The 26,240-nt window shown below is 39.2% G+C and overlaps 1 long non-coding RNA gene across 2 annotated transcripts in view; it reads right to left on the reverse strand.

Moving 5' to 3' along the window:
* Nucleotides 1–10,419: 10,419 nt before the first annotated feature.
* Nucleotides 10,420–26,240, reverse strand: part of LOC122199794 — a 47,171-nt gene continuing 31,350 nt past the window's right edge. Inside the window, exons 1-3 of one of the 2 annotated variants that reach the window (XR_006193630.1) lie at nucleotides 15,286–15,428; nucleotides 14,974–15,157; nucleotides 10,420–10,574 (exon numbers count right to left, since the gene is read on the reverse strand). This is a non-coding gene — a long non-coding RNA (uncharacterized LOC122199794). Of the gene's footprint in view, nucleotides 10,575–14,973; nucleotides 15,158–15,285; nucleotides 15,429–16,333; nucleotides 16,388–26,240 lie in introns of those variants that run through there. The other variant, XR_006193631.1, reaches the window with a different exon arrangement.

The raw sequence follows: 26,240 nt of genomic DNA on the forward strand, positions 1-26,240 counted from the left end.
CACCCAGTCTATGGTATTTTCGTAATAGCAGCCCCAAAGGACTAAGACACTTACATTTAAATTTTTAGTAAAATTCGGGGCGCCTGGGTGGCTCAGTCGGTTAAGCATCCGACTTCGGCTCAGGTCATGATCTCACGGTCTGTGGGTTCGAGCCCTGCGTCGGGCTCTGTGCTGACAGCTCAGAGCCTGGAGCCTGTTTCAGATTCTGTGTCTCCCTCTTTCTCTGACCCTCCCCTGTTCATGTTCTCTCTGTCTCAAAAATAAATAAATGTTAAAAAAAATTTTTTTTAATAAATAAATAAATAAATAAATAAATAAATAAATAAATAAATTTTTAGTAAAATTCCCTCTCATTCTAAGCTCCTTGAAGGCAAGATCTATTTCGGATTCTTCTTTGCTGTTTTCAGCACTATATAGCACAGTGCCTTGAACATAGAACACATTTAATAAAAATTGAATGAGTAAATAAATGAAGACCTTGGTGGGAGAGAGATTTTATTTTTTTTCTTAAATTTTTTTTTAACGTTTATTCATTTTTTTGAGACAGAGAGAGACAGAGCACGAATGGGGGAAGGTCAGAGAGAGAGAGAGAGAGAGAGAGACAGAATCTGAAACAGGCTCCAGGCTCTGAGCTGTCAGCACAGAGCCCGACGCAGGGCTCGAACTCACGGACCGCAAGATCATGACCTGAGCCAAAGTCGGACGTCCAACCGACTGAGCCACCCAGGCGCCCCAGGGAGAGAGATTTTAAAACACTATGTCTTCTTCTTAAAGAAAAAGCAAGACAAAAATATTCATTACTTATAATTTCTTATTTATTGCCTTATTTGTTTGGGGTTTACTTCCTTAGCTCCCTATTTACCTTTCAGGTAGAATCTATGCCCTATTTGTCATCTTTATATTATCTTCCGCACCTAGCATACTAGTGTGAAAATGTAACATTTTGAGGGAAAAAATAACTGACTCCGACATCGAAAATTTGGTTCTAGAAATGGCCTTTTACCCTTTTTTTTAATACAAGGACAATATTAGCCCAGCCTCAAGCTTCTGGTCTTCTCAAACTCTCCAGGAGTACACAAAACTATCCCTAAGCCCCATAAGTCTACAAGATCTACAAGTTATTATAGTTCTATGATGTAATTTACTTGAGCTTAGACACCCAAATTCATGGGAAATAGCTCAATTCTTATTGTCTTCTCACCCCTGGGTCTTTAATTATCCTTAATTTTATTCTTCCTAATAAATGATAATTGGTTTTGCTGGAAAATATAAAAGCAAAGGAGGAGTTAATGACTTTGTCCTGTGCCTAACATGCATGTAGATTACACTATTTGCCCCTAAACACAGTGTTTACTCCTCCCCCTATCTGAGGCCAAACTTGGCCATTGTGTCCTATTTGTTGGCCATGAGACTCAAACAATTGTTTATTTTAGGATTTAGCTACATCCACAGTGTTCTTGTTGCTACCCACGTGTATCCTTCCTTGAAGATGTGCTTTTTTTTCTAACTGTTCACAACTCTTGAAAATCTATGCACGGGGCACCTGGGTGATTCCATTGGTTAAGTGGCTACTCTTGACTTTGGCTCTGTTCATGATCTCACAGTCTGTGAGATCAAGCCCTGCCTCCAGCTCTGAGCTGACCTCGTGGGGGTTGCTTGGGATTCTCTTTCTCCCTCTCTTTCTGCCCCTCTCCTGCTCATTCATGCTCTCTCTCTCTCTCTCTCTCTCAAAAAAAAAAAAAAAAAAAAAAAAATGTACGTATGACATGGAGTACCAGCATTTTATTTTTCTTTGTGAAGGTTCTACTGCTTTTCTTTTAAACAATATTTTGTGAGACTCTTGGTTTCAGTTCAGGTCATGATCTCGCAGTTTGTGAATTTGAGTTCAGCATCAGGTTTTGCAGAGCCTGCTTGGGATTCTCTCTTCCTTTCTCTCTCTGCCCCTCCCCTGCTTGCTCTCTTTATTTCTCTCTCAAAATAAATAAATAAACTTTTTAAAAATTGTTTAAATGAATAAATAAATAAATAAATGTTACTGTTTGCCTCTCTGCAATTGATATCACCCATTTGCAAAATGGAGGTACATTTTTGCTTAAAGTAATTTAGAAAATTAATATATATCAAATGTGTTAAGTTCTTCAAAACTGCCATTTCCTCCAAAATAGATGCAGTGTCTTTGGTTCCTAACCTGGAATCTAGCACATAGGCCCACTCAAGTATCTGCTAAATTAGTAAAATACACTTCAAAATATACATTTATACCTAAATTTCTATAGTTACCACTCAATAGTTACAGTTCCATTTGAAGATTCAAGTAATGGCCATTTGTACTTTTTTTCTCTCTCTACACTTTCAATACCTGTTTTCCCAAAATCTTTAGTACATGTCTAAATCTTCCCAGCAATTGCATTCTTACATATTACAAATATTACAAATTCTAAGGTAATGAAGATACTTTTAATCCGGGATCTTATTAGTTTGACTATATTAAGTCAGTGCTCCATGATGGTTAGAATCAAGTCCAAAGGCAGAGGGTTTCCTCATAAGATTACCTTGTGAAAGATAAAGTTATCTACAAGAATTTATTTGATGGTCGGTCTGCTCTTAGTAGAATAAGACCTAATTGAATAATTGAAGAGTTACTAAATCTCTTTGGATTCATTTGTGATCAATTTTGGAAAAGGATTTTTTTTTTCACATAGTTTGGAGGACAAAGTCATCTGTCATATGCTCTCAAAGTAATGTTTATTTTCTCTTTTCTAAAAAAAACTCACAAACTCTCTGTTTTGTGTCTATGCTCATGTTTGAATATTTCCTCCCTTAAAGTATTACATCTCAGATACTTGTAGTCTGAGTATAAATTAGTAGTATTTTTAGAAGTCATTTTTACAGGACCTATGAACATTTTGAACACATATACCCTTTGACCCAGAAATCCTACTTCTAGGCCTTTATTATACAGAAATACTGACAAAAAAATTTTCTCCATCATTATCTGTAAGAACACAAATATTAAAAATAATCTAAATGTCCATGCTAGGGACATGTCAAATAAATAAATTATGGTGCATCCATATTGTAGAATGTGGATACTGAAAAGGGAAAGGTATATCTGCATGTATCAACACTGAAGGATGTTCATCACATTCCAATGAAGGAGGGAAAAACCCACAAATTCTTTCATACAGAATGAGCTCATTGTTGAAAGAAGAAAAGGTATTTTGTATATATGTATTTGTGTACATATTTACATAGGCATTGAAAAATGTGTAGGAGAATACACAATAAGTAAAGGGATCAGGACAGAGTTCTTTCACTTTTTTGTCTTATATACTACTTTATTGTTTAATTTTTTCCCAATTAGTGCACATTATGCTTGTATTCTAACACTTCCTTCTGGATTTTTTGTTTCTTATTAGAGTTTATTTTAGGTCCTGAGTGCTAATTGTTGTAAATCTTCATAAGTCCAAAAACAGCATTATTTTACCCTCATTCTACATCAAACTACTGATAATTTATTTGGTTATAAATAAAATTACAAATTCAAAGTAAATTTCCCCTCAGTATTCTAAAAATATTTCTCCATCATTTTCTTGCATATCACTGTTAATTACATATTCAGTGTTATTTGATTCTTTTTTTATTTTTTTTTATTTTTGTCTTTCTACTCTGGTAGTTTTTAGAGTTTTCTCCTTATTGCTGATATTTTACTGTATGTTTCATTTTTTTTAATGTTTATTTATTTTTGAGGCAGAGAGAGACAGAGCATGAGTGGGAGAGGGGCAGAGAGAGAGGGAGACACAGAATCTGAAGCAGGCTCCAGCCTCTGAGCTGTCAGCACAGAGCCCTAGGTGAGGCTTGAACTCATGAACCGTGAGATAATGACCTGAGCCGAAGTCGGACACTCAACCAACAGAGCCACCCAGGCGTCCCTGTATGTTTCTAATCATGTCTCTTTATTTCATTTTTTGTATCATTCTGCTAGAATTTAGTGAACTATCTTAATCTGAAGTATGTTATTTTTCACTTCTAGAAAACTTAAGTATCACATTTCCTCTGTTCTGGGGAAATCTCATGGAAATTCTATTAACCAGGACCTATTAACCAAGTTAATTCTATTAACTTGAGATATGTTAATAGAACTCAGGGAAGTCCATGAATTTGGATGAAAAGACAATTTCATTTTTATTTTCACTAACTTCTAACTGAAATACAATATCTTCCATCATTTGAAAGGAGGCAAGAAACCACAGTGCTTATGACATTATCACCAGTAGAAATCACAGATATTTTCATATTATATTATAACTGTAGCAGATATGTCAAAAATCATAGTAAGCTATCAGATCTTGTTATTTGATTTGTTAATGTTAATATATCACAAAATTTTTACTATTATGAAATTGAACTTAAATATAATTAATATCTTTTATAATCCTATATATTTTATTTTATACATTTAAAGGTAATGTTCTAGGAAGGTGTTATGGTCTGAATGTTTATGTCTCCCCAAATTCATATGTTAAAAGTCTAATGCCTGGAGCACCTGGGTGGCTCAGTTGGTTAAGCATCTGATTTTGGCTTAGGTCATGATCTCCTGCTTCGTGGGTTTGAGCCCCACGTCAGGCTCTGTGCTGACAGCTCAGAGCCTGCTGGAGCCTGGTTCGGATTCTGTGTCTCCCTCACTACCCCTCCCCCATGCTCACTTGCTCTCTCACGCGCTCTCTCTCCTCTCTCTGTCTCTCTCTCAAAATAAACATTAAGATGGGGCGCCTGGGTGGCTCAGTCGGTTGAGCGTCCGACTTCAGCTCGGGTCACGATCTCGCAGTCTGTGAGTTCGAGCCCCGCGTCGGGCTCTGTGCTGACAGCTCATAGCCCGGAGCCTGTTTCAGATTCTGTGTCTCCCTCTCTCTCTGACCCTCCCCCATTCATGCTCTGTCTCTCTCTGTCTCAAAAATAAATAAACGTTAAAAAATTTAAAAAAAAAATTTAAGTCTAATGCCCAATGTAATGGTATTAGCAGATGGGGTCTTTGGGAAGAGCTTAGGTTATGAGAGTGGAGCCCTCATGAATGAGATTAGTGACCTTATAAAAGAGAGCCCAGAGAGGTCTCTTACCCGTTCCACAAGATGAGGACACACTACCCGCTAGGAATAGCCTCACGAGAACCACTCGGGCACCTAGATCTTGGATTTCCAAACCTCCAGAGCTATGAGAAACAAACTTCAGTTATAAGCTACCCAGTGGGTGGTATTTTGTTAGAGCAGCCCAATTAGACCTAAGACAGAAGGGATCCACAGTATTCACTAATCTGCTGAAGAGATCCATGGCACAAAACATTTTTAAAACACCTGCATGAGATTGATGATAAGATCTCTGTAACTTCAATGCCTCCCAGTATCAGCCTCTTATCTCTTCGTCTCTCTGGTTAGATTAGAACTATAAGGCCTCCAGTTAGGCGGCCCAGGACCAAGAGTAGTAACTCTGAGATAGCAGGAGCCTCAGCTCCCTGCTCTGGTTTCTCATATGATCACAGCTTCTGATCCAAAAAAAAAAGTCCCTTCCCCGTTTTTGAATATTTACTAATCTATTCTTTTTGAGTCCTACAATTTTGATGAGGGAGGGAGAAATGATAAGTATGTACTCCATCTACCATCTAAAAGCTGGGACGCAGGTATTAATTTGCACTTAAAAAAAGAAGGAGAAGAGGGAATGCTACATTCTTTCCCCTTCTATTAATTTTTTTCTTTTTTTACAGTATATAATATCATTAGAATAAGCTCTTACATAGCTAGTTTACAAGTGAGAAAATGGAGGGTGGTACAGGGTAATCACTGATTCGAGGTCGTGTAACTAGTTAATAACAGGGCTGGAACTAGAACCCAGGTCTGGTTTCTTCTCCTCTACAGCTTGTTTTTTCTGAGTTACCTTAGGACTTACCTCCTTCCTTTCCAGAAGCTAATGGTGCTGATGTTATAAACCACTGTCTAAAAAAATCACTGTGTTATTTATTTGCTATTGTATGCATGGTTCTCTCTGCCTAAGATACTTTCAGTCATTTAGTCAACAAATATTTGAGAACATTTGATGTGTGCCACGTGCTGAGCTGGGTGCCAGGCATACAACAGTGAACAAGGCCCGGTCCTTCCCCCACATGATGCTAACAGCCAGTCTAGTAGGAACACTAGGTATCAAACAAATACTGAATTCTGCTCCCCCTCTTATGGTGACTCTCTACTCACCTTTCAAGATCAGACCCAATGCACCTTGTCTGGGAAGTTTTCTAGATAGAGTTAGTCACTCTCATCAGTGCCTCCACAACACATACTTTTCACCTGTTATTAACTGAGAACAGACTTTTTATTTTAATATTTTAACACAGTTTTCTGCCAACCCATGCACCTCTATCCCTTACCTGGGTGGTAAGGAACTCAAGGGCAGCTTTGCTTTTTCCTCTTGATAGCAACTTCATTTATAGCAACATTCATTCATTTCATTCATAGCACAGCCCCTGGCACTTAGTAGGCAGTAAATGTTTGAATGAATGGAACTGAAGTTGAGAAAAAAGAATAGAAGTTCTCTAGGACTCCTTTTCTGCATACTGTATATATGTATTACAGTGCATTTTAAAATTAAAAAATGGCATTCTCCATTGATGATTTTTAAGTTTATGATTGGCAAAAAATCCATTTTTATTGTTTGGGCTGGTCGCCAATAAAAATAGACATAGATGTGAGCACTTGCCAGCTGTTGTGAATTATAGAATCCTAAAGTCTATTCAGAAATGTGTGGAGAAAATCCACCTTTTGCTTCAATTTATCTGAGTTGACAATCTCCACAACCTAAACCCACTAAAGTCCACACCTCCAAATTCATTTAATTCTGCATGACCTATGACTACAGAAATCGACTCCCTAAAGAATCTCAATTTCACAATTTGGCTAACTGTAATTCTTTTACCTTTATAAAATTCTTTTTGAATGACTGTTGACAAGGTATCTAAGGTTCAAGGAAAATAAATCAAAATTCATTCCATATTTATGTGGCAGGGAAAAGGCTGTGTCCCCTTCACCTTAGAGCTTGGACTCCCCAGTGAATGAGACCCTTGGAAAGAAAGAGACCTCTGGAGGTAGACAGCCACGTAGCACTTGTAACTAGAGCCTTGACAGAAATGTGCCTGAGATTTTCAAAGGTGGGGGTGGGCAGAGTAGCTTGAACATTGTAATTTCGTATCTTCAAGTAGTTTTTCAAGAAGTGGAAATTTTCATCCATCGTGAATCAGATTCACCCTTGGTTTGGGGGAAATGATCTAAAGGGACAAGGTTAAATGAACACGGCCTTTTTCTGGAATGGAAGTTTGACAGCTGTGGCTCCAGAGATCGAAACTGTTCTGCATAATAATATTTAAAATTGCCTTTAGTGTGGGCAGAGCTGCATCCCTGTGGTTTATGACACCTTTGGAGGAATATTTCCTTTCAGGTGTTGGTGTAGACACCCCCAGCCTATACAGCGTTATTCATTTTAGTTGAATGTTTGTACTTCCCGTTAAAAGCGTCTCACAGGAGACTGAAAGTAAAGATGTTAGGGACTACCAGGAAGCTATAGTTCTGGTTTTTTACCTCATGTGGATAAAATTTCGTAAAAAGAAATGAGACTGGGTGAGGCTTAGTATGAAAATACTGGCCTATCACACGTGGTAATATTCAAACACAGACCTGGGAAATGTAGTCCACTGGGTATTTTGCTTTTATGTGATGATCTCACAGAGGACATAGGAATGGACCTGACTCCATGAGTGGGGGAGGGCTGGGGTTTTCTCAGAGGATGTGGATGGGGAGGTAGACTGAGACCACAGAGAACACAGGGAGAAAAGTGCTCTCCTCCTGGGCTTCTGGATATTGGGGCCTGGACTTGCAGGAGGGCAAATTCACTGGAAGTTACCCCCAAAGGAAAAAGAAATGCAGACCCTCCCAGATAGTCTAAGCCTGGGAACTAGGCTGGAAGGCACCTCCACAGCCCTAAGACAACCTATGCATTGGCTTGTGGACAAAAAGCATTCAGAATTCCTAGCCATCTGTAAGTTTGGCAGTTTTATAATTCCTTCCTCTCATCCTTAAACATTCTGTAAAATTTTGCTAAATGTCATGATGTGGGAAATTAAAGGTCTTTGTTTACCTTTGGGAACATTTAGGGAAGGGAAGGAAAGCCTTTTCTTGAGGCCAGCATAGCTGTGGTGGCTTCAGTCGTGGAGTGATAGAAGTCAGAAGCGGCAGTGGGGATCTGTGATGAACAATCTGGGACCACAGAGGTGGCTGGGACAGTATGAATTTGTGGGATGCGTGAACAGCTGGGAAGTGCAAAGACCTACTTGTGGAGGGAAGTCTCATAAAAGATGAAACTTCCTGTCATCAGATAAGATGGAAGTTTGAGCCACAGTAATTTGAACATCACAAGGTAAACCTGACCTCATTTTTAATCACAGTCCGGTGAGGTCTGTGAGACTGGGTACATGCATCTGGAATGCACTATAAAATGCAGTCTTTGTATCTTAGTAACCTGTTTAACATAAGGTTTGCAGACTACAAAAGCAGGCCTGAAATGGGTTCCCAACCAAATCTGTGGAAATCATATTGATCACATTCTGTTTATGCATTTGTTGGTAGTCATGTACTGGATGCCAGCATGTGCCAAGCAGTACGGTAGCAACCAAAGCAAATCCATTGGCATGGAGCTGGTATAAACTGCTCAATGTTGAAGGTAGAATGAAGATCACATAACCAACTCTTTCAATTAAAGGAAGAATGACTTGAGCCCCCTAGTGCTAGATTAGTGTGGAATCTGGTATCCCTTTATTAGGGTCCCTTTCCCTTCTTCTAGATCTTCTGAGAACCCTGGAAGGTATACACTGACCATTTAGGAGGTCAGTGAGGTCAGTGAGGTCAGTGTGTATATATACACACACAGATATATATATATGTATAAATGTACACAGATACACACATAAATATGCATATATATACACACATACATATTTGTATATATTTGCACATACACACTATTTACATCTATACTTATTTCTTTATTTATTTTTATATTGAAAACCATGAAAGCCTCCAATGACAATCTTACACTGTAAGATTCATTCTAGTTTCCTCCTCTTCCATATTTGTAACTGTCCAATAGTAAGAGAATTCCCATCAATAAATTTACTTATTTACTTACTTACTAATTTTTTCTTACCCTGGTCCCCAACACCTATATGGTTCCCTCCTCATGCTTCTGGGGCTCTGACACTTCATCCAAACAGGAAGATGCTGCACTGAGACACAACCTCTCATCTTGCCTGGACACCCCATGGGGATACCCTCCTGACTCTGTTAGGCTCTGATGCTCCTTCCCAGGCCCCCACTGCATCATCCTCTGTGAATGCCCTTCTCACTCTGCTGAGGCTCTGACATCCATACCATCCAGGTAACTGGATCTGACATCACCCTCCCACCCAGGTGCACTATTCATCCAGCTTAGGTTTTATCACCCCACCCTGGGTCTCCATCTCCCCACCACCATATGAATGTCTACCTTGTTCAGGTCCAGTTAATGGCACTGGACTGAATTGTTTAGGAAGGAAAACAATGGAAAGAGGAGAGGGAAGAGGCAGAGAAAGAAAGAATCATCTGGGAGATCTGAATTAAGAATAGCTCTGGTGGAACATCAGTACCTGTGTTTTTAAATGCTCCCTCAGGAGATTCTAATAATAGCCATGTTTGGGGTCCACTAGATTTACAACTCTTATACTAGGAAGCCATATACTTATACTAGGAAGCTTATGCTGCAGAAACCAACCATTTTAACATTAATTATTTACTAAATAATTTTATTATTTACTTAGTAAATTATTTACTTAGTAAATCTGTCCATGAGACAGATACATAGAAACATAGAAACATAGATACATAGAAAATAAGATACTATCCCTGCTCTGAGGAGCTAACAATCCAGAAGAGGAGACAGAGATTGAGAAAAGGAACTAGCATACATGGAGTAACTCGTGGAAATGGGGAAATGTGTAAATGCTATGAGGGCAAAGTGGAAATTAGTCATTCTACCTGGGGAGTTGGAGAAAGCTAATAGTTGAGTGGCTTGTAAAGGATAAATAGGGGCACCTGGGTGGCTCAGTCTGTTATGTGTCTGACTCTTGATTGTGGCTCAGGTCATGATCCTGGGGTCATAGGATTCTCTCTCTCTCTCTCTCTCTCTCTCTCTCTCTCTCCCTCTCTCTCTCCCTCTCCCTCTCTCTCTCTCCCTTTCCCTCTCCTTCTCCCTCTCTCTCTCAAAAAAAAATCATAAAGTTTTTTTTTAAAAAAAGAAGTTTACCAGGAGAAGAGGAAGAGGGAACTTGTAGCAGAAGGACCTGTTTATTTAAGGTAAGAACAGGTAAAAGCTGGGATCTTTATTAAACCAGAACCTGCCACGAACAGTATCATTTGAATTGGGATGTGAGTTAGTTGTTCAGATCAGTCAACACAGCATTACATGTTGGTCCGTTGAAACAGCTAGTCTCGTGAGGGCAATATCTAGGAAAAGGGCATAATCCTACATCAGCCAGCTTGTTAGGAAAATCAATAAATGCTAATATTGAAAATTTTAAATATTCTAGAGACTATCCAGTGTAGAAAATTACAATGCCTGCCTGCATCTCCATCTCCCAGACATAACCACAGCAATAATTTGGTATATCTTCTTCAGAATGTTTTCTATGCACAGACTACCAATTATGTGTGTGTATGTTTACATCTTTCCCCAAAATAGAACTTAGGATATTTACCACTTAAACTTGCTATTTTTAATTTAACATTTCTTGGGTAGCCTTCTATATCACTATAAAGAATCTTACTTAGTTGTTTTTAAAAACACATTTTTACTTTATTGTAATCATTTTTCTTTATGTTTATTTACACACTACACAAATAAAATGTCAATGTAAAAAGGTGACATATGTAAATCAGTGGTGTGCTCTTACCTATTTACACTTCCTTTCTCAGAGGTAACCGTTGTTGTGTGTTGGCATATGTCCTACTTGTTCTTTATTCATTTACACACACACACACACACACACACTCACACATGTGTGTTTGGCGGGGGTGGGTCTTCTTTCTCATAAATGGGATCATGGACAATGTTGTATCTCAAGAATTATCAAATTTCAAAGGCTGAAAGAACACACAAGAAGGACTGCAACCTGTCCATTACTCCTGACCTTTTTCCTCAGTGCCCTCCAATCTCACTTGTATCATAGCCACTGCAAACATATCGTAGGCAATGGGAGCCGAGCCACATTAAAGACAGAGGTGCATAAGTAAGATCCCTTTGGGACAGCTGACCCCTGGCACTCTTCTCTTGTGACTTTAGCGTTACAAAACCAAACTGAGAAGAAACAGATGGAAAAGAGAGGAGAGTAAGGGAAACACGATTAGCCCACTGGGCCCCTAAGTCTCTGGGGCTTGAGGTTTAGATATAGTTCTCACTAGGGCTCTAGACTGCTTTGCCTCTTGTAGCCAGAGGGACAGAGTTTGAAGCATGTAAGATCTTGGAAAATGTGCAACTGAGCAAGGTCTAATCATCAGTGATTGGAAGAGAAATGTACAATAAGAGCCAACTGGGATTTAACTCAAAGGCGTTTTGAAAGCTTGCTTCAGTGAGTTAGAATTGCAGCCTTTTGCCCCAAATTTCTCCACAAATATTCTATAGGCATTTTTTAAGCCCCAGAGCCCTTAACTAATGTTATTTAAGGCAATTTTATGTATCTAATTGTACAGATTCTTTTATAACTTTTGAGCAAGAAATGATCCTTAAATCCCCTTGTGTCTACTGATATTTCAAGGTAAGAGAATGCTCTGGAATACTTCCCATTTTCCAAATGTAATATTTTCCAAAATAAATGTTGGAGTAACTGCATGGTTAATACCATGTGAATATTTTAATTCACACAATAATATTCTGGAGTTTATGGAAGCTTGGCCTTTTTCCAGGAGGTTTGAAAGTCCAAAAGTGGGCTGTTTCTTCTCAGTGGGAGAAAAGGTGGAGGATGTGAATCACGATTGGTAAATTGGAGAGGAGGTCACAGGCTGAATGGCGCTAAGTAGGGGAAAGTGCAGTGCAATCTTCCATGGGAGGAAAGCCAGTTGCACAAAGGGGAAGGACTGGTTACCATTAAAGGCTTCAAAATTAGGGCCTTGGAGGAGAATTGAATGGGAAGTTAACAACCCCTTGTTTCTCTTCCTCTTCTAGAGGATGGAGCTGTTGTAATGAGATCCAGGTGCCACCCTGGGATATCAGACATCCCTATCTTTGTCTGTTTAGAAGCTCCCCAAACCTTCAATGCTATAGCTCATATGCCCCCTCTTCCAAGGAGCCTGCCCTGATGGCCAGATTGCAGTCATCAGATGACATGACACTGTCAAGATGATCTGTTTCTTCGTCCTTTCCCCCCATGGTCTGTAAGATTCTTGAGACCAGGATGTAAAAGTCATGCAATAATTACATACTGAATGTTGACTGAATGAGCCTCTCTGACTGGAAATAATCCCACCTCCTCTAGGCTCTCTTGGTGCTTTATACCTCACTCACGTAATTTTTTACACATTCTACCTTGCATTCTCATTTCTGTACATTTTAACTCCACTATTAGAGTCAGAATTCTATCTCAAGAAAAAAGAGATAATGCATATAAAGTATTTGTGCCACATCCGCTGAATAAATGGTAGCTATTATTTTTTGTGTAATGAAGGTGCCTGAAGGAGCAGAAAATATCTTATTTTTTAAAAACAAGCTTCAGGAGCACCTGGGTGGCTCAGTCGGTGGGGCATCCGACTTCGGCTCAGGTCATGATCTCACAGTCCGTCGGTTCCAGCCCCACAATGGACTCTGTGCTATCAGTTCAGAGCCTGGAGTCTCTTCGGATTCTTTGTCTCCCTCTCTCTCTGCCGCTCCCCCATTCACGCTCTGTCTCTGTCTCTCAAAAAATGAATAAATGTTAAAAACATTTTAAAAAGATAAAATAAAAACAAGCTTCAGAAAATCACTTTGAAAAGATCTTTGTTTTGCAAGAGTCACTTGTTTTGCAAGAGTCACTTCTTTTTTTCTTTTAATGTTTATTTTTGAGACAGAGAGAGACAGACAGAGCTTGAGCAGGGGAGGGGCAGAGCAAGGGACACACGGAATCTGAAGCAGGCTCCAGGTTCCTAGCTGTCAGCACAGAGCCCTATGTGGGCTCGAACTCACAAACCATGAGCTCATGACCTGAGCTGAACTCACAAACCATGAGTTCATGACCTGAGCCGAAGTCAGTTGCTTAACCAACAGAGCCACCCAGGCACCCCACAAGAGTCACTTCTTAGTTTTGCAATGACAAGAGACCTACTGCCTTGGAAGAAGGAATAATAGGTTGTCTTAGTCTTGAAATATCTGTTCTTTCTCATTCCTCTTGAATAGAAAGCTGGGATTAGGGTTAGGTAGGAAAGTTGGTGCTGAGTTGCACAACACCAGGGGGCACCATTCATAGTGTAATCTGGTTGGGGTTTGTTTGTTTGTTTGTTTGTTTGTTTGTTTGTTTTGAGAGAAAGAGAGTGTATGCACTTGAGCAAGGGAGGGGCAGAGAGAGAGTGAGAGAGAAAAACCCAAGCAGGCTCTGCACTGACAGGCTCTGTGCTGGGTTTGATCCCACGAACTTTGAGATCATGACCTGAGCCAAAATCAAGAGTCGGACGCTCAATTGACTGAGACACCCAGGTGCCCCCATATTGTAATCTGTTGTGATGAAAGTAAATATTCTTTGGAGATGTGCTTCAAGGGATATCCTTCCTTCTGAATAATATAAATGGTCAATATAAATGATGTCCCTAGAATTGTACAAGAAGGCAGCCCTAGGACAAAGTGAAGAGAAGAGAAGAAAGGGTCTCTGACCCTTTCTCTTTGAGGTTCACATTAGCTCACCAGCTTTCTCAACCTGGCTTCTGGAAGAGGGTTATGACCCTCTGGATCATGGAAATGTTTTGAATTCTTGAATAATTCTGGGGAGAGTAATATTGGACTTTCCAATGGTACAGTATCTTCCTCTTTATTATCATCAGCTAGCTTTATACACTCAGAACATCTGCCACATAGGTGGCATATAATGGGCAATCCATGAAACCCAGAGATCTCTGGAAGTCTAATTTCTCAATAAAATTGAGAATTCAGGTCTTTCTAGATTGAATCTGGAGAACCCAGAGTCCGAGTGTGAAACAGTCTCCAAGGCCACCTTGAGAATGGACTTGAATCCCCACAGGAACACTAATCAAAATACCTTTCTGGGCAGGGGCACTTGGGCATCTGACTCTTGATTTTGGCTCAGGTCACAATCTCATGGTTTGTGGGTTCAAGCCCCACATCGAGCTCTGTGCTGACACTGTAGAGCCTTCTTGGGATTCTCTCTCTCTCCCTCTCTCTGCCTGCCCCTGATCATGCTCTCTCTCTCTCTCTCTCTCTCTCTCTCTCTCTGTCTCTCTCAAAATAAAATAAATAAACATGAAAAAAATTTTAAATACCTTTCTGGGCCACCTTCAGCTTAGGTCAGAAACACTGAGGTGAATCTGGAACTCTCTTCCTCACTGTATTTTACCTGTTGCTTTTTCTAAGGGTCCAAGAAGTTGAGGCTGATGTCTTACTTCCACTTTAAGTTCATTGCTCAACACATATTAATAACTAACCAGTTTGCTGCCTGAGTGCAAAGGTTTGATACTGAAAGAACTAGAGTAGCTGATTATCAACTGATTCCAGACATGAGATCAGAGTAACAATTCAAAGAAACTAGTTCCTTGTGATTTTGTGTATGTGCATGACTTTTATGATTAAAAAACTAAATCTACCATTTCAGAAGAAACATTCCATTTATACCTTTATAACCAGACAAATAAAAATATCCCCTGGCTTCACCTTCTCTTCTGGCCCCAGTGTGGTAGTCAAGGTCTTAGGCTTTGAGTCCATCAGCACTAGGCTTGAATCATGTTTTTACAACCTCTTACTTGGGTGATCTTCAGCAACTCTGCACTCCAAGCAGGCTCTGCACTGACTGGGTTTGATCCCACAAACTTTGAGATCATGACCTAAAAGTATGTTTCTGAGGTATAAAAAGGGATTATAATTAAACATAGTTCATAAAATGAAATGAGAATTTATAGGTCAGGCACTGTGCCTGACACATAATAAATGTTATCTATCACTATTTATTATTATTCCCTTTATCACCTCTACTTCCTTCTTCTTTTTTCATGTTCACACATGAACCCACTGCAATCTGCTGCCCATGCTCCACACTCTGGATGTTGTTGTCAAGATCTTCAATAGCCTTCTCACTGCCAAGGCAATGAATACTTTGCATTGTTGCTTCTGCTTTCTCTGGAGTATCTGACATCACTGAACACTCTCTTCTTTTTGGAATTTTCTCCTCTCTTTGTTTCCAAGGCAATCCATTCTCCTGATTCTTCTGATGAATCTCGACATCTCCCAACTTTCTTAGCTGACTTCTTCCTCTGTTGGTCAGCCCTTTCATGTTACCATTTGTAGATTCAATCCTCTACCTGTTTTTCCTTTTCACCTCATACACTACTCCTTTGACTTCAGTTATGATCAATAATCTAATTACCCTTACTTACATTTATATTTGCAGTTCTATCTGAATCTCCAGACCTGCATGTTTGACATGTTTTTTTTTTCAAATTTATTTATTTATCTTGACAGAGAGGGAGAGAGGGCAAGCAAATGAGCATGAGCAGGGAGAGGCAGAGAGAGAGAATCCCAAGCAGACTGCACTGCCAGCACAGAGCCTGATGTGGGGCTGGAACCCACGAACCAGGAGATGATGACCTGAGCCGAAACCAAGAGTCAGATGCTCAACCGAATGAGCCACCCAGGCGCTCCTGCATTTTTGACATCTTACTTGATGTGTGGATTTGCCTTGGGAACCACAACCTAGTGTATATAAAGTCCTCTCTCACCCAAACCAGCTCCTTTTCCTATGGTTCTTTTCCTGTTAGTGGTATTACAATTCCCAGTCATTCAAGCAAGCTGACTTTATCTATGCCTTCTTCTCTTCTCTCACCCCACCCTACCCCAATATCTGGCCATTCTATTCATTCTACCCTACGCAGCTCTCAATCTATCCTTTCTTCTCCATCCTCATTCCCACAACTTTGATTTAGACCATCATCACCTCCTGCCCAAATAGCGCAGGAGCATTCTCAATTTTAGCTGTCATTTTGTGTTTCTAAAATACAAATATAATCCTGTCACTTACCTGCTAAAGTCCTTTGCAGATTTCACCCTCAAAACTGGACAGAGGAGAGTAAGGCTGCTGGACAAAAACAGTAAGAGTAATTCGCTTTTTAAAAACAAGAGCAGATTCAAGGTCATCTCTATGGCAACCTTGTACTCACTTGTATTCTAATATGCTTTCTTAAGTGGAAAAGACAGAAATGGAGTTAGAACCAGCACCCTGGAATTCATATTCGCCTGGGACTGCCCACGGGAACTGTTCACGTGAATAGCATTTACCATGTGTGTTATGGAATAAAGGGTTGAGAACTGCTGGTCTGTGTTTCAGTGATCGCCAACTTCCAAGATTTCTTCCTCTGCTTCGCTAGTCCATATGCTTGCTGAGTTCCATGCTCAGGGATGATGGGGGCTTGCCAGTGACTCGTGATAAATAAATTGCACATGAGGCTAAAAACATACACCAGCATGATTTAATAATCTTCAAAGACCAATGAAACTGTCAAATAGATTAGAATATTAGCATTGTATTGAAGAACTCTTTTGCTCCTTGTTATTAAGCTGCACAGGAAGCCTAATTATAATCCTAATAATTGCTTTGTGAGCCTGGCTAAGAAATTCTGTTACATCTTTCTCACAGTAAGAATGTGTTGCTGGTGGGAATGGAAACTGATAATGTCCTGTATCTGTCCACAGTAGGAAGAGCCTTGTTATTAGACCTGGAAATAATTCAACGTTTATCTCCAGAAAGGGAATTTCATCCCCGGGGCAATCCTGAGATGGGAAACATGCACATTTGCTGCTCAGACTCCTATTCTGTGCTTTGCAACTGAACAATCTCTCTTGGAGTTGTAATGTTTTTCTATCAATCAAGTTACAGTCAAATCCTATAGGTTTGGGAACTTTCCTATCTCTAGGTGATTCTTCATGTCTGCTTTTATTCATTGTCTTTAGCATTTCAGAATTACATGGGTGGTTTATTTCACAGGTTTCCAACTTCTTGAACTTATGATAGACTTTAAGTTCCAACAACAACCAGTACTGACAACCAGAATGGAGGAATTAATCTTTTGAGGAAGTGACTGAGAGTGTCACAGAAGTGACAAATGAGTGGATTCTTAAAGGATGGATAGGGGTTTTCCAGGCAAAATGACTGGCATTTACAAAAAGACAAAGAAGCTTACAAAAGCCTGCTATGTTTTGGGAATGCTCAGAAATTTGGTATGGTTGTTTTGATAGAGAGTAGGAAGTGGTAAGAGAGGAAACAGGTCAAACAGGTCAGGGTCAGACTGGAGAGCCTTGTGTACCATGATAGTTCATGGGTATTCAACATGGCCATTGTTAGTAAAAAGTAGACCCCAGTCAAAACTCTAATGCCCACCCCAACCCCAATTATAAGAAAAAGCATTCCTTTCCTTTTTCTTTTACATGGCGAACAGGGTAAGTGAGCATGTTTATGCTGAGATAAGGTTTTTGAGAGAAAACAGACTTTGTTTGGTATTCTATGGTAGAAGCAAGCTTACCACACAATGAGCACTGGGCATATGGCCTGGCCATAGTGGGCACTCAACAAATGCTAGTTGAATGAACAGTTGGATGAACAGATGAATGGGTGGATAAATGGTAGATGCTTTTATAACGGAGACAGTTTCCAAGCTGTAGAGTTGCTAGTGGGTACTTCAATAAATATATAAATCAAAGGCAGCTGTGATCAGAGGCCAAACAAGTCACAATCAGGAATGTGGATGGAGGTGGTAGCAGCATCAGATTCCATATTACTTCACTGCTGCCTTGACTGTTTCCTCTTGGACTCCCAGGGGCCACAATGCTTGGCCGTGCTACCTACCTCAGCCACATCTCACATAGCCCACATCCACATTGCACTGAATTGACCACGCTACTTAATTTCATCTTCACCTCTGATTTCTAGACTCACTCCTTTCCTTAAAAAGGCTTAGATCCTTTCTCTCTTGGCCATGAATGGTTCTTCATTACAACAATCCATATTAAAGATCCTAAACTGTGTACAAGTGCAATAGCTCATGAACATTTTAATACAGAATTGCTGCCAAGTTTTCACAATAATAAATAGAAAAAGTCCTATTTCTCTACCCTTTTTTCCCCCAAACATGAAAACTTTATTAAAATAGGCTTAAGGATTTTCTTTTTAATCATCAAAGATGGAAGTGTTAAGAAAATTCTATCCAGTAGGCAGAGTAACCCTTTAGACAGATTTTCTAATGAATAATGATAGTGGTAATGGCTTATATTTACATAGTGTCCTTCTGTGTTCCAAGAACTTTCAGTTACTCTCAATGACATTATCTCATTAAGTAACAACATCTTTCACATTAATTCAGGGTTAAACTCTATGTTAGCAGCTCCTAGGGAACATAAGCTCCTAGGTTTGTCATAATCGTTTGATAATTCACAGCAAAGTGATGGTGTTTTTTTTTTCAAATCTGCACTACCTAAATAACTATCTGAATTATCTATTTTTGACTGTACAAAAATAATTTTTAAATAATTTATTTTTTAATTTACATCCGAGTTAGTATATAGTGCAACAATGATTTCAGGAGTAGATTCCTTAATGCCTCTTACCCATTTAGCCCATCCCTCCTCCCACAACCCTTCCAGTAACCCTCTGTTTGTTCTCCATATTTAAGAGTTTCTTATGTTTTGTCCCCCGCCCTGTTTTTATATTCTTTTTGCTTCCCTTCCCTTATGTTCATCTGTTTTGTATCTTAAAGTCCTCATATGAGTGAAGTCATATATTTGTCTTTCTCTGACTAATTTCACTTAGCATAATACCTTCTAGTTCCGTCCACGTAGTTGCAAATGGCAAGATTTCATTCTTTTTGATTGCTGATTAATACTCCATTGCGTGTGTGTGTGTGTGTATTTATATATGTATATATATGTATATACATATACATATATATACATACATGTATATATATAAATATACACACACACACACTTTTCATACTTTGGCTATTGTCAATAGCACTGCTATAAACATTGGGGTGCATGTGCCCCTTCAAAAGAGCATACCTGTATCCCTTAGATAAATACCTAGTAGTGCAATTGCTGGGTCGTAGGGTAGTTCCATCTTTAATTTTTTGAGGAACTTCCATACTTTTCTCCAGAGTGGCTGCACCAGTTTGTATTCCCATCTCTACCCCTTTTTTATTGAAGAGAATGTCAGTCCCTTCGTGTAAAAGGAATCAAGCCCCAGAGAAAAACAAACTGGTTTTTTGTTTTTGTTTTTTTGGTTTGTTTTTTTGTTTTTGTTTGTTTTTTGTTTTTTACAAAGGACAGAAAATAAACATTTCATTTTACTGGGCCACTGATAAAACAATCCATTCTGCATCTTCCAAGCTATTTTGTTGGAGCAAATAGTAAGCATTCCAAGTACATGTTCACACTAAATTCTGGTTCAACATGGATTCAAACAAACAGAAAGATCAAATATTTGAAACTTCTTCTGCAGGTTAGTTTTGTGGTTAGTAGACAAAAGTGACAGCAGGAAGTCTCTCTGAAGCATCTTGTAGAGAATGCTGCAGAATCAGTCCACACTCAATTCTACTAAATCCATCAGGCATTTACTGGACACTTGCTGCATACAAGACATCATCCTAGGCATTGGTGGGGTGAAGCACAAAGAACAATATGGCAGGATTAGGGGACTCTGACTAACATTCTATTGGAGGAGAAACTACTATGCAGTCCATGATAAGCTACGCATTAGCTCCTTCTTGGCATCAAGTGATGAAAAATCCCACTCAAACTGACAAAAACAAACAAAAACTATTAGTTCATGTAATGAAAAGACAAGTGGTGTTGGGCTTAAATGGGGCTTGATCCAAATGTGCATCGGGACCCCAACTCTCTCCACTTTCTGGATCTGTTCTCCCAAGTGTAGGCTTCACCTGCAGAGTTTATGTGAAGGGAAGATGACTTCCCACAGCTCCAGGTCTATATTCACCCAGATTTAAGTCTAACAGAAAATAGTGTGATACAAGTCTTGAATGTGAGTTGCAGTGGCTTGGATTTGCTTGCAAGCTTATCCCTAAACTTTTCACAGCAGCCACAGGGATGCCATATTGTAATTGATCGAGACTATGTGACTTGCTCAGCCCTGAGAACAAAGAGAGTCAGCACCTGCTAAAGCAAGTGGACCCAGATTGAAAGAATAGGGGAATCTTCAGAGGAAAAAAAAATCAGAGTTCTATTACCAGAAGGAGAAATTATTAAAAACAACAACAACAAATACAACAGAGGAATGAACATAGTGTGATGGGAGGAGCCAGATATATTCTGGTTTTAAGGGTCTATGAAGTGGAACCAAGAAGTGAAACAGAGTTCAAATTCCTTCCTATTCTGAGAATCAGTGACTATGGGGATTGCCCTAAAACACACAGCTGAATAAGTGTTGGCAGTGTGATCCAGTGCCTGAGTTCTTTCTTACTCTGATGTCAGACATGTTGGGGTGTGAGACCCAGATCTGCCCCTTACATGACCTTGGGTCTTAAAGCCTGTTTACATCTGTAATATAAGATAGTAACAGCCCCTACCTCATGAGGCTTTTAAAGGATTAAATATGATGTTTATTACAACACTCACATGTTGAGACAAAAATCTCCAAATCTTGAGAGAGTGTATGTTTTTATAACATCATCTTCCATTTCCTTTTCAGCTCACTGAAGTTAGGGTTCCTCCTCACCCTACTATTTAAGCTTCTCTTACTAAGGCTCTGAATGACCTCTTAATGGCTAAGGCCAGTGGATAATTCTCAGTTTCTATTCGATTTGACTTCTGTATAAAACTAACCTTCTTAATCACTGTTCCCTCCTTCTTGAAGTCTTTAATCTATTTTCTTCCATTATTTTTCTTTTTAAATTTTCTTTCTATCTATATCATCCTTTCTCCTCTGTATTCTTCTCTGGATCCTCTTCCTCTGCCCACACCTTAGATTTTGGGTTTTCTGGGACTTTCTTTGTTCTTGTAGTAGGTAAAGATTGTAATCATGACTGACCATTGTCTTTTGAATAACCTTTCTATGTTAGGAAAAATTCCTGTATTTAAGTGGCAAATTTTCCAATGTAGTTGCTGGTCTCCTTTGCAATGAGGCTGCAGGCACACAATCTTCATACATCAATCAGTTCAAACCATATGAGACTCCACTAGAAACCTGGTGTCCTTTAGTTAGTACCCACCAGTTTCCCCATCTTCTCAAGCTCTAAGCAACTATGAATCTACTTTCCATCTCTAGAGATATGCCTATTCTGTACATTGCATATTAATGGAATCATAAAATATGTGACTGAGCATGTTTTCAAGGTTCATCCATGTTGTAGCCTATATCATACTTGATTCCTTTATATAACCAAAGACTATTCCATTGTATACATGTATCATATGTTGTTTATCCATATTGGTTGGTGGACATTTGGGTTATGGCAATTTCTATTATTACTATTCCTATTTTACTTTAGAGATAAGGAAACTGAATCTGAGGGAAGTAACTTGACTGCTAGAAAGGGGCAGAACTGAGATGCACGCAAACCCAGTTGTATCTGATGCTTTCTTACTCTTAACCACTATACCACTGCCTCTTAACCATGCCTCTACACAGATTTGTAGAGCCCACGCAAAAGTAGATGGGGCAAGACCAATACAATTCTCAGTGGAAATCTTTTTAGGAGCATGGCTGAGATTTATCCTGAAAAACAAGAAAGTAAAACTATCCAAGAAATTTTTGAAAAATAAGCAATTTTTTATGTAAAAAAACTTTTTTTAATGTTTATTTATTTTTGAAAGACAGAGAAAGAGAGACGCAAGCAGGGGAAGGGCAGAGAGAGAGGAAAACACAGAATCTGAAGCAGGCTCCAGGCTCTGAGCTGTCAGCACAGAGCCTGATGCGGAGCTTGAACTCACAAACTGTGAGTCATGACCTGAGTCAAAGTTGGACGCTTAACTGACTGAGCCACCAGGGCACCCCAAAATAAGCGATTTTTTAAAACAGGAAAAGAGAGAGAGCTTAACTCTATAGATTTTAAAACAATATAAATCTACAACAATTAAATATTAATAGACAATACTTACATAGCACTTACAATAAGCCTCTGGGAACAATTCTAAATGCTTTACATATATTATCTAATTTAATCATCACAAATGTTTGAGTTCTGTGTTCATTAGTCCCCATTTTGTAGATGAGAAAATTGAGGTGCTGTGTGTTTAAGTAACTTGCCCTACATTGCAGAGCTGGCAGGCAGTAGAGTTGGTATTTGAATTCAGGAAGTCTGACTCTAGATTTTGGGTTCTTAATCACTACCCTCTTGAGCCAACAAACAAACATAATCAAAGCAAACAAAGAAAAGAATGGTTATCAAATATCTGGGAGGAAGGCTATTTAAGTTTCAAAGTCACAAAAGATAACACAAAGTTAAATAGCAATACATTGAAGTACAAAAAAAAAAATTCATTCTGTATCCTAAACAAACTGAAATGAAATGGAAAACAACAAATGGAAAGACAGTATTTATAGTATATGTGGAAGAATCAATGCACATTAAAGTTTTTTTTTTTAATTTTTTGAATTGTTTATTTTCATTCAGGCTGTGATAGTAAGTCTTATCTAACCAGAGCGTGAGCGTCTCAGACACCAGATCTGCTTACTTAGTCCCTCACGTCACTTAGGTGACTCAGTGTGATAAATCCATGAGGCATTTAATGTATCTTTTATCAACCATCAATTCTGGGGATTTTGTCCCAAATTCTTTTATTTTTTTAATTTTTTTTCAATATATGAAATCTATTGTCAAATTGGTTTCCATACAACACCCAGTGCTCATCCCAACAGGTGCCCTCCTCACTACCCATCACCCACCCTCCCCTCCCTCCCACCCCCTATCAACCCTCAGTTTGTTCTCAGTTTTTAACAGTCTCTTATGCTTTGGCTCTCTCCCACTCTAACCTCTTTTTTTTTTCCTTCCCCTCCCCCATGGGTTTCTGTTAAGTTTCTCAGGATCCACATAAGAGTAAAAACATATGGTATCTGTCTTTCTCTGTATGGCTTATTTCACTTAGCATAACACACTCCAGTTCCACCCACGTTGCTACAAAGGGCCATATTTCATTCTTTCTCATTGCCACGTAGTACTCCATTGTGTATATAAACCACAATTTCTTTATCCATTCATCAGTTGATGGACATTTAGGCTCTTTCCATAATTTGGCTATTGTTGAGAGTGCTGCTATAAACATTGGGGTACAAGTGCCCCTATGTATCAGTACTCCTGTATCCCTTGGGTAAATTCCTAGCAGAATGAACATGAAAGTTAACAAGAACAGTATTAAAGGACCAAATGGAGAAGTAAAAAAGGACATAAATAGATGATGATGTCCAAAAAGAAATACTTACTTGAGAAAAAATATTTACTCTCATTAATAATGGGAAAAATGCAAGTTACACCTATGATGATATTTTTCCTATCAAATAAGAAAAATATACAATATTGAAGAAGACTATCTAGTTTTGGCTAGGGTGTAACACACTGGCATTCTCTAACATGCTGATAGAAGTATGAACTAGTAGAGTCTTTCTATCAAATCGTCTTACAATATAAGCCAAGAACTTAAATATTCATCTCATTTGATCTCTCCCAGGAATCTAGCCTAAGGAAAGAAGTAAACATACAGAAAAGATTTATGTGTTCAGTAACATTCATAACAATTCAGACAAAAAATCACTGGAAACTATGTAAACACCTAACAACGAGGAAACTGTGAAACAAATTAGTCAATTATACTTACTATGCCGCTATTGAAACTATATTTATCCAAGAATGTGAAAAATTGGGGAAATATTCCTGTTATGTTTTTAAATGAAAAAAAGCCAAGATACAAGTTCATATTTATTGTAAAATGTATATAATCACAACTATTAAAGAAATGACCTAGTGGACAATGAAAGCGAGTCATACCAAACACAGTATATTGTTACGGAATTTTTTTCTTTCCACTTTTTGTTATTTGCCAAATGGACTATAACGGCACTGATTAACTTTATCATGGGAAAAAATAAAGTAAACCCTGCTTTTTAAAAACAGCTAATGGGTTGTGTTATGTGTTGAGCTGAGTGATCCCAATTACTCCAGCCTCTTACTGACACAGCTATCTGACCCAGGGGAGTGGAGTGTGCATATCTCTTTGAAGTGCCAGCTCCGGAGATAATCCTCCATTGACCTGTGGGCCTGCTGATTTGCTAGCAAGGCCAGATAAGGAATTTTAAACACAGAAGGAAACTACAGAGCCACTGGCCAGTCTGCATCAGGGGAGCCCAATCAGTGCTTTTCTGTTCCCTCTGGTCAGTGGCCCTGAAAGAAGAAGAGATTACACTGTGGCTTTTGCACTCTGTCCAGGACCAGGCTCCACCACTTAAAGAGCTGAGGTGAACAGCAGAGGAGTGCCTGGCCGGAGAGATGGAGGAAAATGACACCCAGTGGTGAAGGATGCAGATAAAATCTACAAACAAAGATATTTGTTCTGGTTAACAGTTTTCTCAGAAACTGAGAAGCAAATAGAAACCTCCAGGGAAGAGGGAATCACATGTGGGTAGGAATCCCGGCCTGCCCAGGGGAAGGGTTAGGAGCCGAATGACTTCTTCCTCCTCTTCTTCATTCTTTCATTTGCTAGTTTTTAATTGAACATGTAGAATTCGCCGGATGCGGCTCCTCAAAAGTTAGCTTCTACACTCATACGAGAGACAAACAAGTGGACGATTAGGTCCCCATGCACAGAATGCTCTGGGGAGTCTTCAACTAATGAGGAAGGCTTTTTGGAGGAAGTTGACTTGAACGTAACTCTTTAAGAGTTAGCCTGATGAAGGTGAATGAGTGTGGGAGAGAAGAAGGATCTTCCAGGCTAAGGAAATGGCTAATACCTGCAAGCCAGAGAGGTAGAGAGCACTTGAGGAAGCATAAGATTTCTGAAACGGAAGATGGGAAGAAGGGATGTGGTTTCTCCCAATGCCCCTTACATTGGGTTACGGAGAAGGATGAGAAGAAAAAGAAGAAAAAAAAAAAAAACCAATTTGTGAAAGCCTTCCTTTTTGTCTCAAAGCTTTGCCCTTTTCCTTTGTCCCAGAGTACACTGTTTTTGGCTCTCCTACCCCTTGTGCCGTTGTTTCAAGGTTGCAGAGAAAATGAAGGGACAGAGGCAGCCCAAGTTTGAAGCCTGAGCTTGATATAGATGCTGTGGCTATCACACAGAGATGACATTGACCAGCCAGGCTGAAGGTGACTCACGCTGCCCTTCAACAGAGCAATTGCAATCACTTTCAGTTCCAAGGGGCCAGTGGTGGGGCAGGGATGTGATTTAGTCATTCTGTATAGGTTTAGTGCACGGTAATTAATGTAATTAATAGCCTTCCACTGATGTAATTAATAGCCTTCCTGGGGACATAATACACGCAAGCATGAGTGGTGTATATTTACATGGTATGAGACATTATGGAGTCAGGGGCGGGGGGTACAACAAAGAAACATATTTAGTCCTCATTATGTGTTGGGCACTATGTGAAGTGCTGGGGAGAAAAGATGAGGAAAAACTACCCTAAAGTAGATCAGGGTCTACCAACCTGTGTATATGTGTAGTGGAAAGAGAGTAAAATGGAAAATGGGCATTAAGATACAATTTAAAAGTAAGTGCTTAACTATCTTGTGAACCTATTAAGATAGATCCATTAGCTCCCTGCCCTTCTGTGCAACTCATGTAAGAGTTGAATAACAGATGGATATCTCACAGCTCCTTTAGAGATGAGAAAACTCACAAAAAATAAGGTATGATCAGAAAAGCATGAAGTCAGAGAGCCCTGAATTTGAACTTACCTTTTCTGACCCTCAGTCTCCATCTAAAACAGA

This window comes from Panthera leo, chromosome D1 (genome assembly GCF_018350215.1).
Source record: "Panthera leo isolate Ple1 chromosome D1, P.leo_Ple1_pat1.1, whole genome shotgun sequence".
NCBI lineage: Eukaryota > Metazoa > Chordata > Mammalia > Carnivora > Felidae > Panthera > Panthera leo.